We start from the raw sequence: 16,609 nt of genomic DNA on the forward strand, positions 1-16,609 counted from the left end.
CTTCTTGGCTCTTTGTGATCTCCTTTGGATACAGGTTTTATTTCCGTGGATCCTAAATATGCAGGATGTTGCATCTCCAAGGGATGACAAGTCGGATGTGGTGGGTTTCCATTGCAGCTTTGGTTGGGCAATCATTAGGGCTAGTGTTGTCCATCCTCCCAACTCAGCACTAGCTGAGGAGAGTCTGCTTGGTGTCTTCTTGACTGCAAGTGTCTCTCTCTCCATGCCTGTGGATCCCATCTCCCATTCTTCTACAGGATAACTCTGCTTAAGAGGATAAAAGTAGTCCTCGAAGGGGTAGTGGTCACATCATTGGGTCTCATAGTAAGTCGAGCATCAAACTAAAGCATGTTGCTCTTTCTCCATCTCTTTGTGTGTGATGAGAAAGGAGCCACCTAATTGGTAATTCCCAAATAATGTGTTACTGGAATCCCTAGAGTTTTGGTGTTTACATAAACCCCTTGTTGGATGCCTTAGGGACTCTTCCTTGGTGGGAATGTGGACTTATTAGTAGCTGATAACTCACTTTTATAGACTTGAGCCAATAATAGTTCACGAAAGCATATTCATCGATAAATATAACTAATTATAGCTTCCTTCAATGTCAAGTCACTTATTCCCTATGGATCCCATCCTTGGTTGCCTTTAGGCATAAGCCTAGCTTGAAAATATACACCAACCATATTATGGTCTTTGGGGTCATAACATGTTTCCTCCCTAAACCTTCCACTCATATGTTGGAGTAGTAACTAAAAAAAAGTTAAGGAGCTATCCCTAAGAGATTCTAAAGAGCTATTGTCTTTAGTATGAATAATCCACTTGATTAGCAACTTTGGAATAATCTTGCTCGTGAGTGCAAACTCACAAAAACCCAAAATCCTTGTGACAATCTGAGTGAAATCTCTACTTGAATGAGTTTATCAACTCCAAAAAGTCTCTCTAAAGGCTGAGTTAGCCAAGGAGAAAGTTTGTAGAATCTCTTGGTTTTATAAGGTGTGAATCCTTTCAAGATTTGGAGGTGAAGAATTGATCAACCTTGGATGTAAGCTTTAGCTTAATTGTGCGAGTGATGTATCCCAGCCACAAACCTTGTGTTCCACACCACAACAGTCCACCAATTTAGTGTACAATCATAAGGGTATAGGTAAGCTCTTTGAGATGTGAACCTTGATCTGCTCAACTTATGTTCGTTTGAATGCTTGAATCCATAAACATTCTCATAACCTTGTATTCAAAGACGAAAAACATTTATGTGAAAAAGTTCCTATGGCAATTGCCAACCAAACTAGCTAGTAAATTTTAAACCAACTATTGATTGATGAAATAAACCTCATCCAAGACATGTTTTAAAAGACATCGTCATTTGACCAATCTATACATTGAACACCAATGTCCCATGCCATTGATATCCACTATCTAAGTGTTTAACTAGCAATGGTTTCTCGAGAAATTATGGTTTTGACTAATCCTTAGAGATTTTTTCTCACTATACACTCTCTAATACGTGGAAGCCAAACTCTTTTTATATCTAGATATCAAGCTCATGGATTGTGACGACTCATTAAAGGAAAATCTTTCTTTCCATGCCTTAGGTACTAGGTATGCAAACATGTGCAACATGCAAATTGAATCAAGGAAAATTGATCTCTCTTCTTCAAGATGTATAACATGCAAATTGATCTCTCCCTTCTTCACTACGAACCATCATCTTACTCAATTGGGGTTCTCTTCAACCCGAAGACAAATATCACTAGGAGACCTGGAAACATGACAATACACTTATCAATAAATTTGATAAATTATAGATTTCACATTAAACCTTGTCAATAAGCACCCATGAGTCACTTATTCCCATCTTGGATTGCCTTAGGTATAAGCCTAGCCTCAATACACATGCTAACCACATTATGACACATGCTAACCACATTATGACCTTGAAGAATAAGGGAGAGGTGGCATGCGCTTGAATTTTAGAAAACACATAGTGGTGGTTGTGAGGTTAAATTGAGAATCTAATATGGTTGGCTAGATCAAGTATTCAAAGAGGTAAGAGAGTTGAAGGAACAAAGGGTGTTTGGCTAGTTTGTGTATTGTAGGTTTATTCAGTATGTGGAGAGGTGAAGTAATATCCTAACTTGTATTGAAATCCCCTTTCTTGAATGCAATGTAGCAAGTTAATTGTTTCACATATTTTGTTGTTGTCATACTTTTAGGTTATCTAGAGAAAGATGATATAAACATGCTTGGGGAGACCAGAAAAGAAAGAGTATTCAAATTGATGCAATATGCGGCCAGCTAATGATTGTCAATTGCTTATTTTGTTTTGTCTTGGTGAATCAGCTTTTGCCACAACTTTTTATGGGGCAACACTGAGAGCAGAAAGGTCAAATTTAAAGAGAGAGACATGAAGACTAGTGCCCTATTGGGGAGTGCTTGATCCAAATTCTATTTTGTTTGGTGAAGCCGAGAGGGGGGGGGGAGGGGGGGGTCACTACTTACATATGTAACATAGCACCTAAGTGCACGATGTTTTTTTAAAAAAACAAATTGGGGGATTTACACGTATACATAAAAGTGGGGATTAAAAAAATAGTTGTTTAGTGTACTTTATTTATGTAAACAAATAAAAGAGGGGATTAAACAAATAATTATTTAGTGTAATTTATTTATGTAAATTACATATGTAACATGGCACCTAAGTGCACGATGTTTTTTTTAAAAAAAATTGGGGGACTTACATGTTGTATACATAAAAGAGGGGATTAAACAAATAGTTTTTTAGTGTAATTTATTTATGTAAATTTAAAGAGGGATTTTAAATCAAAATTAATTACAAAAGGGGGGCGAACAATTGTGTAAAAAAATTAACATTTTAAAAATAGGGTATTTTAAATACATGCTTGCACTCACGTGCTATAAAGATAATATATTAAGTTTTAGCAATATCTTTAGATTAAATTTTGTATATAGCTTGGTTGATCTAAGGTCAATTTCCTATAGTTTCATAAGCTATGTACATGATTTTGCTCAAACGCGTGGGAATCTTGTATTGATTAGACTGGCTAAATTTGTGTATACACGACGATGGACGTTGATTTTGCAAATGATTTATTGGGGCCAAACTTGTGGGGGTGGTGAAGAAATGGATTAGTTGATTTTGTGGGGCCAAACTTGTGGGGGTGGTGACGATGGACGTTGATTTTGCAAATGATTTATTGGGGCCAAACTTGTGGGGGTGGTGAAGAAATGGATTAGTTCTCTTTTCTCTAGGTTAGAAAGCTTCAAAGGTATGGGTTATAACCTCTAAGATGGTGAATGATGAGACTACTTCCACTCACTCACTCTCTCTCTCTCTCTCTCTCTCTCTCTCTCTCTCACACACACACACACACACACACACACACACATACATGTGCACACACGCATGCATGTATGCACACACCCACACACGTATGAATGTATGCATGTACGCGCCCACGCATGCTTGCATGCAGGCACACATATCTAACTATTACACAGCACCCCCATTCCTCACCCCAAAAAAAGTGAAGGTAGTAAAAAATCTTCACTTGTTTTTGGAGCCATTTTACTCAAAGATATGGTTTTGCACTTATCCATGCATTTATTGTTCAACAATGTTTTATCGGTATACCTCATAGTTTCCATTTATTTTCATTTTCATTATGTTTTATTCAAGTTATAGTGGATGCTCTATGCATCTGCCACTATAATACTCACAGATATTGTATCATCATTTGTCGCATGGGACATTTTATTTTGGCCCTAAAGAGGTTAATAAACCTCTCTCTCTCTCTCTCTCTCTCTCTCTCTCTCTCTCTCTCTCTCTCTCTCTCTCTCTCTCTCTCTCTCTCTCTCCATGTGCACATGTGTGTGTGTGTGTGCGCGCGCGCGCGCGCGTGTTGAGCTTATTTAGATCAAATATAAAGAGCTATATTAACAATGAATATTGTTAACAAGGAGATAAGCCACTCAATCTAGCTTAAAGGCTTGCAACAATTCCAAGCTTTAAGGTCGGAGAAATCAATGATAACAAGTGGGAGTACTAGACTTCTTGGTAGTAAAGACATTTGAGATGTATCTTGGTTTATTACAAAATTACTTAATTATAGAAGCTAAGATGGCTATATATTTAAACCTAAACCTCAAATCTAACTTTTTCTTCTTAGTCCAAACTTTAAGAATTTAAATATGATTCAATAGTTTTTTTGTGAGATTAGTTATTGAAAGGAGATGTCGTTTGGTAGGTTCGAACCCATGACCTCCCTTTGAGAGACGCAACATTTGATGTATGCAAGACTAGATCTTTCGTAACACAAAACTCAAACTCAAATTACACAACAACAAAGATGGAGAACACTATTGTGAGATGTAGATGGTTGTAAGCTCCACACTTATGAGCTCTAGTGAAAGGAGCATTAATAGGTAATCTAAAGTTGCTAAAGTGGGAGGATGCATTTTCATAGAAGCTAGGGTGCAAGAGACAATAAGACACATAACTCATGTAGAAGGACTAGAGTGGTGACTAGATCTAAATAAATTTTATAAATCACTTTACTTCAAGAGGCCCTCCACAATCACCATGTGAAAGGTGCTAACCTGGTTAATATGGTTTTTATGGATCCCCATTATACAAAATTTAAATCACATGAGTTCTACAGTCTCATGATATTTTTGAAAAGATCGACCTTCACCACCATTAGTCCACTCAAACTTCACTTTTTATGTTTTTCTACGCCTCTCTTACATAGCTTTGGATCTACCCTGCACAAGCACTCCTAGCCAACAAGAGTGTGGACGAGGTCTGCCTAAATAGCACCCATGACCTATGTGTACCGCCCCACAAAATCGCCCCACAAAATGTCACAAGAACATTGTTGACCAAATATTGGTTTTAACACATTGTACAAGCCTCCAAATATTTGTGTAACACATTATACAAGCTTAATGTAATGCTATGGTGTTTAAGAGATGTAAGGCCAATCAACTACTAATGGCCATTAGTCTACTAGAACTTCACTATTTATGTTTCAGGCATCCACATTGTAAACACATGGCCAAAATATAAAAGGGAACTCTCACTATAAGTATACAATTGAACTTTCTATTATTGTATTAAAAACTCTTATGCGTAATTTAAAAGATGCATTGTGCCTCTTGCTTGAGAGAGTGAGATTGAGAGTTAGAGAGTGACCATCTACTAAAGTAGACAAACCACGATGAGTGACACATGCAACCATTTATATGGTAGCGATGTGTGAAAGTTAATAATGGGCCGGGGTACTTTTTCCCTCTCTAGGAAGTTTTTTTCCTCAAGCGTAAGTACACATTCTTATGAGTGTGTGTGTAAGTGACCTTATTGTGTCACTTCACTTGTACTTCAATCATTCTCATCAATCTACTTTGAGTGTTGTGCTTCCATCTCTCTCTCCTTGCTTATTGCATTGTTACGCTTGTTACGTTGATCTCCACTCCAATAATTATTTTCGAGCAGGTTCTCTTTGCCCTCGCCCCCTTATTATCTTCTCCTCAAGTTGTCTTTTGATTGTCTCATATTGAGCTATCCTCTTAGGTGGAGAAGATATACCCTATAGTGTGCTATTCACTACGTTAACAATATTTTTGTACGTTTTGAAGCATTTTGGGGCTCATTGGCATGGTGTGTAAGGTTTTCATAGACATCTCAAGGGAGTGTTAGTTTGAACTTCTTTTGTTCAATTTTGGGTGTTCTTCATAGCAAAAGAAACATTTGGTACTCTATGCAATTTTTCATATACTTTGTAGGTTTCCATCATCATCAGTGATGCACAACTAGAGTGGAAAGATGAAATGTTAGTCACCATGGTGCACATGATGAGGCCATCTCTGTGTGGACGAGTCAAAGCTCTTCGTAAGAGCAAGAGTCATAAGAATTTGATTTGTGGGAGGAAGCTTTGAATTTAGCAAGGTTGAATTTCGAAGATGGATGAAGAAGAAACATTATCATGCTAATCATAGTGATATTCTTAGAAGAGGACCCGCGGATGCTCAATGGCTAAGATACATTGAAGCCATTAAAATTCACGAAGACCTAGCCACTCTACACATCCATATCACTGAAGCCTAGTAGAAAAGAGAACTAGATGTGGCTAGAGCATTAGCTGCCCAAGAAACCCAAGCAACCACTCTCCAACAACAACTAGGCCAGCACAACGAGCTAGTCAAAGTCGATGATGACACATTGATAAGCTAGTGGAAAGGGGAGCCCCTATGGCTGACCTTCCAATGGTTCCTCGGGCCCCTTCATAGACCTAAATTTTGTTATTTTCTTCACTAACTCTCTCTCTCTCTCTCTCTCTCTCTCTCTCTCTCTCTCTCTCTCTCTCTCTCTCTCTCTCTCAATATAATATAAATCTAAGTAAGGAACCAAGAGGATTTGGCATTAATTAAACAAACTTCCACAAGATATGGTAATCCCATAGTCATAATGGTTGTATTTAATGGGGCTCTCGAGCTGAGGGAGGGATAAGCTATATATATATATATATATGCTATACACCAAATTGTACTTAACTTTAGATCTTGGTGTAGATTGCTAATAAATTAAACAAACTTTAATGAAGGTGAGTAGTTCCTAGAGCTCATGAAACCTAGTAATATTGATTCTTTTATTGCTTCCCTCCCTAAAATACAAAAAAACCTTGAACGGATGCTGACACACATAGGTGGGTAGAGGCTTGGGATACACACACAAGCACCTTCTTCTGCATAATAGTAAAACTTACCACCCTTATGGCATCCTCAAACTTTTTGATATCATATGTGCACATCTATGTACTTTACTAACATCATTAGTATATGATTTTGAGTAAGTGCACATAGAATACCCCTCATTCCCTAAGGAAGAAGACCTCCATATACTTCATGATTTCTTCATAACTAAAAAACCACCACCACCTTCTGATGATGGGGATAAGGATAGGCAAGAAGACGATGAAGATAACACCTACCCAGTGTTTAGTCCCATATATCTAATATATATGATAATAAAAATAGGGGAGAAACTAATGCACCACTAACTAAGAGTGATTTCCCCTCTTCCTCCTTTGATTTCACCACTAACACTCTCAGCCTTGAGGAACCCCTAGACAATTAGCTAGAGGCCAGACCTACTACTCAACAATGTCATGAAGTAGCAGATTACCATAGAGATGCAATAATGGATCTCCTAGAATAGGAGAGGATTATGATAAAATCATTATCAATGGGAATCTATACTTAAACCCCATCTCATGCACCAAGCCCTCTTACAAATAACCCCTTTTGATCCCACAACTCCTATACTAGAAGAAACATATGTAAGCCGCATGTTTACCATATCCCTTAGTTGGGGATAGGTCAGAAGCAATAGAACTTGGATAGTTGGATCAACATGAGTCATTGTGGGGAAATAGCACAAGAAGCTCAAAGCTCGCGAATAAACCCATGGCTTGCTAATTTGCTCAAAATCAGGATTGTCACATTCATGGTCGCCCACGCTTACAAAATATGGAAGCGGGAGCATGTAGTAGAGTCAAGGGGAGGTAATGAAGAAATCTAGGTGGAAGCTAGTTCTAGTGATGGAAAATTTTGGTATCCATGATATCAAGCCATCCTGGAGAGTGCCATTCCTTGCATACAATAATATACTAGCATCTATAGGGCATCCCCACTACAACACCTTCACGCATTGATCCATGTACATGCCAATTAAAAGAAGGTTCACTCTGAGACAGAGAGTTCAAGGAAAGGCGAGCTCAATTATCACACTTCCTTTACAACTTTCCTTACTTTGAGCATAGCAAATTCGAGATAATAAACAATGGTAGTTTATGCTCACCACCACAATGCATATATGGAGGGTAATCCCAGATCTAGTTGTAGTCTTGCCACATTGGTGTGTGGTTTTTAAAGCTTATCATTCTTCTAATTGATATCCAGAATGACTATGTACACAACTACAACTACGAGGGGGATGAAATTTGATCTCAACACAAGGCCTTCTGACAGTGGTATCATGTACTACTACCATAGGATACACGGTTTGCCATCTTACATGCTACTTTTGAGAATATAGTCAACACTAACTTTTGGAGGTCACTCTACTTTCTCCGTAAAACTCTTCACATCCTCTAGACTCGAAAGAGCCGCTCTACAAAGCATATCCAGTGAAACAAGCCCTACGCCAATAGATTTTGAGGACAGAATCTCCAAACAGGTGGGGGGATGTTAACCCTATTTTGAGGTTAATTTAGCATCTCTTTGTTACATAAGAGAGATAGCACAATAAATATCATGAAATGACACTATAAATGTTATAATTATGAGAACGGCTAGCCATGCCTAAGCCTATGTATTTTGTAGTCATTTAGGTCATCTCTTTCAAGTTTTTAGCATCCAAGTGTGAATAAGGGCCAGATGTATAAATAACAAATTCTCATAATACAAGACACAATCCCCCTTTGTGTGCGGCCAATTGAGTTTAGTCTTATCTTCTTCTTGATCTCTTATGTCTATGGTGAGAGAGAGAGAGAGTTGATAGGAGAGAACTTTATTCCCATTTTGAGGTTAACTTATCATCTCTTCATTACATAAGAGAGATAGCATAATAAGTGTCATAAAATGGAACTATAAATGTTGAATTATGAGAATGGTTGGGCCTATGTATCTTGTATTCATTTAGCTTATCTCTTTTCAAGTTTTAGGCACCCAAGTGTGAATAAGAGCTAGTTATATAAATAACAAATTCTCATAATGCAAGACACAATCCCCCTTTATGCTAATTGAGTTTAGTCTTATTTCCTTGCTCTCCTATGTCTATGGTGTGAGAGAGAGAGGTTCATTCTTGGTGCATGTTCATCTAATGCTTGTGTACATGAGTGTGAGAGTAGAGAAAAGAGGAGTGAGTGTCCTTGTATGAGGAGAGATAACCTCATGGTGACATCTTGAGGAAGGAGACAAAGGAGTGGAGGTAGCCACCACTAGCACAACTTGGAGTCTCTAGAGATATGAGCTTGTATTTCGGCAAGTTTCCCACAATGTATTAAGGTAAGTATTATCCATTGCTTTCGAGAGAGGGGTAGTATAGACTATAACATGGGAGTAGAGAAAGGCTAGCACTCAGGTTTATAGAGCTAAGAAGAGATAAGACTAAGTAAATGAATGAAATAAGAAAATAAAAGTGACATTTGACTTAAACATAAAAATTTTCTATTTTGGATAATGTTCCATTTTGGTAACTTTGTAATATCAAGGTGGCAATAATTTGAAATAACATTAAAATGGACGAATTTACTATATAGAAATTGGCAAAGATATATTAAGATAAGCCTCAAATGCCAAAGTTGTAGGAGGGAGACTTGATAATTTAATGTGCTTTTTGACCTTCTACCTATAATGTTTCCATTCAGTCTAAATTTAGAGTTATCTAGTGTGCCATATCTAGAAACAACTCAACAAACATCCTTCAAGGTCCATTTATAATTGACCAAGATTTTCTTGTTGTTTCTAGGACCCATTGAAATATTAAGTTCAAATTGAATTAAACTTTCTTTTGAATCTAATAAAAGCAATATTCTCTAATGTCTATACTCCAAACCCTTGTGGTTCCACTGAGAGATGTGATATGACATTAATATTGACTATGTACACAAGCATCACACTTGAATACATCACCTTTAGGCATCCCTTCCTTCATCTTCCATTTAGATCCAAGAGTAGTATCTAAATCACTCTCTTAACACATTCCTCCATTTTCTTCATGCTATGCATATTGGAATGAGAAAAACATGCTACAGACATGAAGTGGGATAAACCATGATAACTTGAGCATCTTAGAAATTCTTCCAAAATTTATGCATTTGTGAATATCTAACACTATATGCTTTTGAATGAAGTTATTATAATTTTATCTAGCAAATACCAATTAGTAATGGAAGCAAGACTTAGAATTGGAAAACTTTCAAGTCTGTCCAAAGCTTGGGCATTGAGAGGAATAATGTATTTTGAGCTATGTAAAAATATATCTTTATTGATATAAAAAAAGAGGGCTTTTCTGGAACAAAACCTATGCAAAATCAGCATGCATAGCATTAAAAGTACCAGTGAATGAGTTCACTAGTTGTTGCTACTCAATATTTGATGATCGGTAGCCGCCGTGACAAAAATAGCACATGCACTCATTAGTTTTTTCACAAAATCTAGAAAATAAAACCAATACAATGAATCCATCAGATAGAAATAGCTTACAATGGGCTTGGAGTATAAATGTTAGCATAAACATATCCAACTTATGCCCCTAGCCACGTGACACATGTTGCACCTTGGCTACCCACACATCCTAGCCTATTTTGAACTCCATAATGCATCTATTCTAGCGACATTGTACCAAGCCTCTTCTTTGCTTCTTCACCCTGTGAGGGAGTCTACATGAGGGTTGCATTGGATTCCTCTCTAACATTATATTAAATACATTAGGACATAGATTTAGGGTCTTTCTAGAGCTTGAGCTTGAGCTTTCCATTAAAAATGAATCTCTAGGGTTGTTTGAGAAAGATAAGTGAGGAAAAAGTAGTAGGTTATAGATTCCAAGTGTATGATCTCTCAAAATACGATGAAGAAAATGATAGATAAGAAAAAGATATAGGTTGTAAGCTCTAAGAACAAGAAGCCCTCAAGAAATGGTAAGAAAAAAGAGAGAAGATAAATTTTCATGCTGGAGACTCCAAGAGCAAGAAGCTCTCAAGAATGGGTGAGGAAGATGAGGAAGGTATAGGTTAGAGGATCAAAGAGCATGAAAAAAGCCTAAATAAGGGAAAAATGTTGGAAAATGGATGTATACATTGAAAGGTATAGGTTAGACATCAAAGAGCATGCAAAAAGCCTAAATAAGGGATTAAAGTGGTAAAATGGATGTATACACTAAAAGTTATCTTTTTTGAAAGAGATTTGACTTTTTGGGAGGGAAGCCAAAATTTTAAATTTAGGGCCCCACTAAGCTACAAAATTTGCAAGTGGGGAGGAGTGGACCACTTTTGAGGTAGCCCCTACTCTAAGGATAACTTTAGTAATGGCCCCAACCTCTAGCTAATAAGAAAATAGGAGAGGCATGAATAGAAGAGAAGAATGTTAAAATTACAGCAATGTGATGAGCTATGGTGGATCAAATGCTAGAATCAACATCATTAACAAAGTGATTAGATGATAATCAAGATGTGATTTAGTGAGTAATTAACTAATAGCTTAATGTAGGCATGGATAATCAAAAACCAGCAAATTCTCATTTGGCCAATGCCTCAATTTATAGAGTTTACATCCAAGCATCTAATCCCATTGATTTCTCCTTGATTCACTCCACCTCTTTTGCTTGATTCTCTCCACCTCTCCCAGAATATCTCCACACTTTCTAAATATTCTCATGCTACCCTTTATTCTCTCCCAGTAGATTCTTCTCACCTTTTCACAGGTTCTCTCACATTTACACATTCTCTTTTACAGCCTCTTGCCAAGGGCTTGTTCCTATACACACCCTATTCACTTGTATATTTCAACACCTCCCCTCAAGTGAATACTCCTAGCACACCTGGACCCTATACCAAGTTTCCCTCTTACTTGATACAGTGCCTAGCACACCTCCCCTCAAGTGAACTTAGCACACCTGGACCCTGTACCAAGTTTCTCTCTTACTTGATAGTCCGCGAACTAGTGCCTCAAGTCCCTAAACTCATAGTCCTTGACACTCTCTCTCTCTATGTGTCCAAGGCTACTACAAGTGCCCGCGACCTTGACTAAAGTGCTCACACATACATCTACCACATGGCCTACATCATCCATGGCTCTCAGAGGTGGTTTTACTTTGTTGGGGCAGGTTACATTGGGTTATGGGGTCTCTCTCTCTCTCTCTCTCTCTCAAAGATTTTCACATGGCTCCTCACTCTTTGGAGCCTCACATCTTCTCTTGTCTTCAGTCTTCTTCTTGTGGCAGCTTCTCTTCATGCGTCCATGTCTTCCTCTTCTTTCAGTCTTCTTGTTGTGGCAGCTTCTCTTCTCATGTCCATGTCTTCCTTCAATGCTTCCTTTAGCTTTTCTTCTTGGTGTGGATCTTCCTCTTGGAAAGAGATGTTCTTCTTCTTTCATTGCTGGGGCCATGAGCTTGTCCGTCTCGTCAGGTCTTCTTGCTCCATATGAGCAACATGTTTAAATGTTTTGTTGATAGCTCTTTTGGGCTTTTGATGTTTATCTTGTATCATTATGCAATGCAAACCCAAATCTATGCGGGAGGTCTTACCTCTTGCCTTATTCTGGACAAGGACAGTGTCTGATCCCATTTTTACACTGATGTAATGTGCCCAATGCATAATGCATATAGCATTCATTCTTATGCACATTCCCAAATCCAACTCTGGCTGTGAATAATCTTGAATTTGAGTGTGATTTTCAGGCATTAACCAAGGGTTGAGTGCAAAATGATGATTACCACAATTTTATCAGCATAATTTTACCAAAAATTACATTAAATCAAGGGTAACCAATTTGTACGGAATGGTTGGAGTATCAAACCAACTCCGAATTGCAATTTGAAGTTATAAGGATATGTAACAGATACCTAATGGTTAATTTGAACCCTCAATTGTACCAAAATATAGTGATTAGCTCTTATTAATCATTGATTAACAAATTAATCCTCTATTTTGTGTGCAAAAAATAGAGTATGCGGGGAGCCCAGATCTGAGGCCTCAGAGTTATGAGCTCAAATCCTTTCAAGGCCATCAATAGTAATTAGTCTATTAGAGGATTAAGCCAAGAAACATAAGATTTGACCAAACATTGAATGCTTGATCTTTGTTTTATCAAAGTCACGTGCAGATTTGATGAAGAGCTTGGATCTCACTGTAGACTTGATCAAATCAAATTCTGACTTCACCAGCTTGTAGAGCATGCTTGAAAACCCCCGGGCCAAAGAGGAATTAGACCCATTTGATCTATGGAAGAGAAGATCTCAGTTTTGCTCTCCCAGAAACAAGCGCTTGACAAAATCGCGATTTCTTCTGAATGCGCCGACGGTTTTGCACTTCTGATTCAACTGGCTGGAGCACAAATGAGTTGGCTATGTTGGGCTAGAAGGATTTGGGCAATGGTTGAGCCTACAAGGAGCGGGAGCTCCTCCACTGGCTGGGGGTACAGAAAGCTTCTTGAAAATAACTAAAAATTTGATTATTTTCTAATTATCTAAGGGAATTCAAGTTTAGGTCATCTTACCCTTTTTTATCTTTACCCATGTTTGGTTCATGGGAGGGTGTTAGAAATAATGCCCCAAACATGTTCTTATTCTCCTAAGGTTGTTCTCAATTTATCTAAATGATGGGGCACATTTAAGGCTTTTACTTTATCCCTTTCTTATTAAAAAACACAAGAGGTGCATCTTCCACTTGCCTATTTTCCTCCTAAATCCTCTCCATCTTCAAGTTTAGGTCATCTTACCCTTTTTTATCTTTACCCATGTTTGGTTCATGGGAGGGTGTTAGAAATAATGCCCCAAACATGTTCTTATTCTCCTAAGGTTGTTCTCAATTTATCTAAATGATGGGGCACATTTAAGGCTTTTACTTTATCCCTTTATCTTTATTAAAAAACACAAGAGGTGCATCTTCCACTTGCCTATTTTCCTCCTAAATCCTCTCCATCTTCCTTGATTCTCTCCACCATTTTCCTTCAATCAAGGCCACGATTGTGGGGTAGCTTTTGTTACCTAAATCCTATAAAAAGGCTCAATGATTAATGAAAAGTGATTGAGTCATTTGCTTCATCTCCATGATCTAGCGATAGTGTTAATCCTAATTGTTACGCTATTTTGTTTGCTAGATTCATATTTTATTATAATTTAATCATGCTTAACCTTGTATTATGAATTATGTAGTCTTTGAGCCTTCGTAGATTTCCATTACGAAGAGGGCAAGAGAAAGATATGGTAGGAGAGAGATGGAGAGAGAAAAAAAACTGAAGGGAAAGAGAGAAGCAATGAAGAATTGTTAGATGATTGGAGAGAGAGGAGAGGAAGAAAAGAGATTGATGTGAGACACTTGGAGAGAGAGAGAGAGAGAGAGAGAGAGAGAGAGAGAGGGAAGAGATGGAGAAATATGAGACGATTGGAGAGAGATAAGAGAGTGTGCTAGAAGAGAGATGAAAAGATATGGAGAGAGAGAGAGAGAGAGAGAGAGAGAGAGAGAGAGAGATAGAGAGAGAGAGAGAGAGAGAGAGAGAGAGAGAGAGTGAGTAGATAGAGAGAGAAAGTGAGGAGTAAGTTTGGTGGTGGAGGCAGCTGGGCTAGGTGGAGATGGTGGTGGAAAGAGTTAGAGAGAGAGTTTTCAAAGTAGAGAGAGAGGGTAGCCAAGTAAAATCTCTGTCCACTGAGCTCCCTCGGTGACCACCTTCTAGAAAACCAAGGTGTTACCTTGCACCCCCGGCCTAGGCTAAGATGGAATTACAGTTATCATGGGAACTTACCACTTACCTGAATTTTATGTGAATCTTTTACACGGTGCTAGTAGGTGTGAACAACTAATCTAAGTTACCTCAAGGTAGGTTTCAACCTTAGCTCACTCTTAGCTCACAACATGAGCTAACTCTAGATTTTCACACGTGTTGCTTCTTGAGAGAAAAAAAAATCGTGTTGTACCTGCAATGGATAGTTTTGTTGACTACTGCTATGAAATCACCCTCCTCAACATCTATCTTAAGGTAGGTTGCTATGTTCTTTAAGGCATCTAGAGGGTAAGTGTAAATAGAAGTTGATGGAGGAGAAACAAGAAGTGTGCAGTGTAATAATGGTGATGATGATTATGGTATAGATTGTGTGTTAGCTGGTGTGCTGTGTGAATCCTCTTGGTAGCATAGCATTCTCATTTATTTGTGGATCTTTGTCTTGATGTTGTTGGTGGCTCAATGTTCTCAAAGAATTGTTCTGTATCTTTAAATGAACCTTTGTCTTTATTATCATCGGGGTAGGTGATGTGAACTCATTAAAGAAAAACGCCCTCTCTTGCCACAGATAATCAGTTGTTTGTGGCGGCTCAACGTTCTCAAAGAACTATTTACCATCTTCAAATGAATATTCATCTTGCCATAGATTATCAGTTGTTTGTGGCGGCTCAACGTTCTCAAAGAGCTATTTACCATCTTCAAATGAATATTCATCTTCATTATCATCGAGGTAGGCAATGTGGGACTCGTTAAAGGAATAGGCAATGTTGGAATCATTAAAGAAATAATCCCTTCTTACCACACAATGGCATGTTAGCTAAGTAAAAACTATGTGGTACAATAATACAACTCCCCTCAGATGGTAGACTTGTAGTAATCATTAAAGAAATAAGCCCTTCTTGCCACACAATGGCATGTTAGCTAAGTAAAAACTATGGTATAGTAATACACAACTCCCCTTAAATGGTAGACTTTACTTTAGTATATTTACTTCAAATGAACCTTGATCTTCATTATCATCGAGGTGTGGCAATGTGGGACTCATTAAAGGAATAGGCAATGTGGGAATTATTAAAGGAATAATCCTTTCTTGCCACGTAATGGCATGTTAGCTAAGTAAAAACTATGTGGTACAATACTATAACTCCCCTCAGATGGTAGACTTCACTTTGGTATATTTGGAGATGTTTTCTAGTTGCCTTTCTTTGGTATATTTGGAGATGTTTTCTAGTTGCCTTGCTTTGTACGACCCTTCATTTTCCAGACAATGTAAGATTTTTTTGAGAAAATATTCAAATGCTAGCTCTGGTGTTAATGTGTCACTATAATAGAGCTCAAGCACTTTCTCTTCCTCATCATCTAGTACTTGGGAATATTGGAGAATGTGACACCATGATTTGAAGGTAAGTACATCAAATGAAGAGGTTGTTTTCAGTAGCCTCTTCTTCGCCCCACCACCCATCAATTCACATTGTCTCTATCTCCACCAATGCTCGCTACGTAAAATTCCACGAGAGCCAGAGAGGCCTACCCAGCTCCATTGTACCTATGGTTAAAGCTAGCTACCATGCATCAATAATCTAAAGATCTTGACTCCCCAAGAAAAGGGATGTCTAGTAAATATCGAAGAAAGCAACAAAGAGAGTCAAAGAAAGAAGTTGAGTTGGAGAACTCTTCGGGTTAGAGAAGTGCACACACATGGGCACAACTTTTTTCCATTGCCCATGCACCTCACCTGTATATTTCACCATGGGCATCACAAATTTTTGACTTCACATCTCACGACACACACAAACACACACATAGACCTGTGTAGCTAACCTCATCAAAGCCAACCCCCCATGTGGAGGTACTTCTCTAGATGAAGGGACCATGGTAGGTGTATGCCTGGCCCATGGTATGACCCATCACCTGGAGAACCCTCAACCTTGCAATTCCCTCCATCAAACTTCTATGCATGTATCCTCCTCTGCTTTGACTCTAATTTATCCCCAACAACACATCACCCAACATTTTTTCCATGAAGAAGCCTCATCTCTAAACATCACGATGTGAGAGGCATACTCTCATGTCATGGCACGAAGTTCTAGACCGC

Source organism: Cibotium barometz, chromosome 3 (genome assembly GCF_041138505.1).
Source record: "Cibotium barometz isolate CiBa-2024 chromosome 3, ASM4113850v1, whole genome shotgun sequence".
Lineage (NCBI taxonomy): Eukaryota > Viridiplantae > Streptophyta > Polypodiopsida > Cyatheales > Cibotiaceae > Cibotium > Cibotium barometz.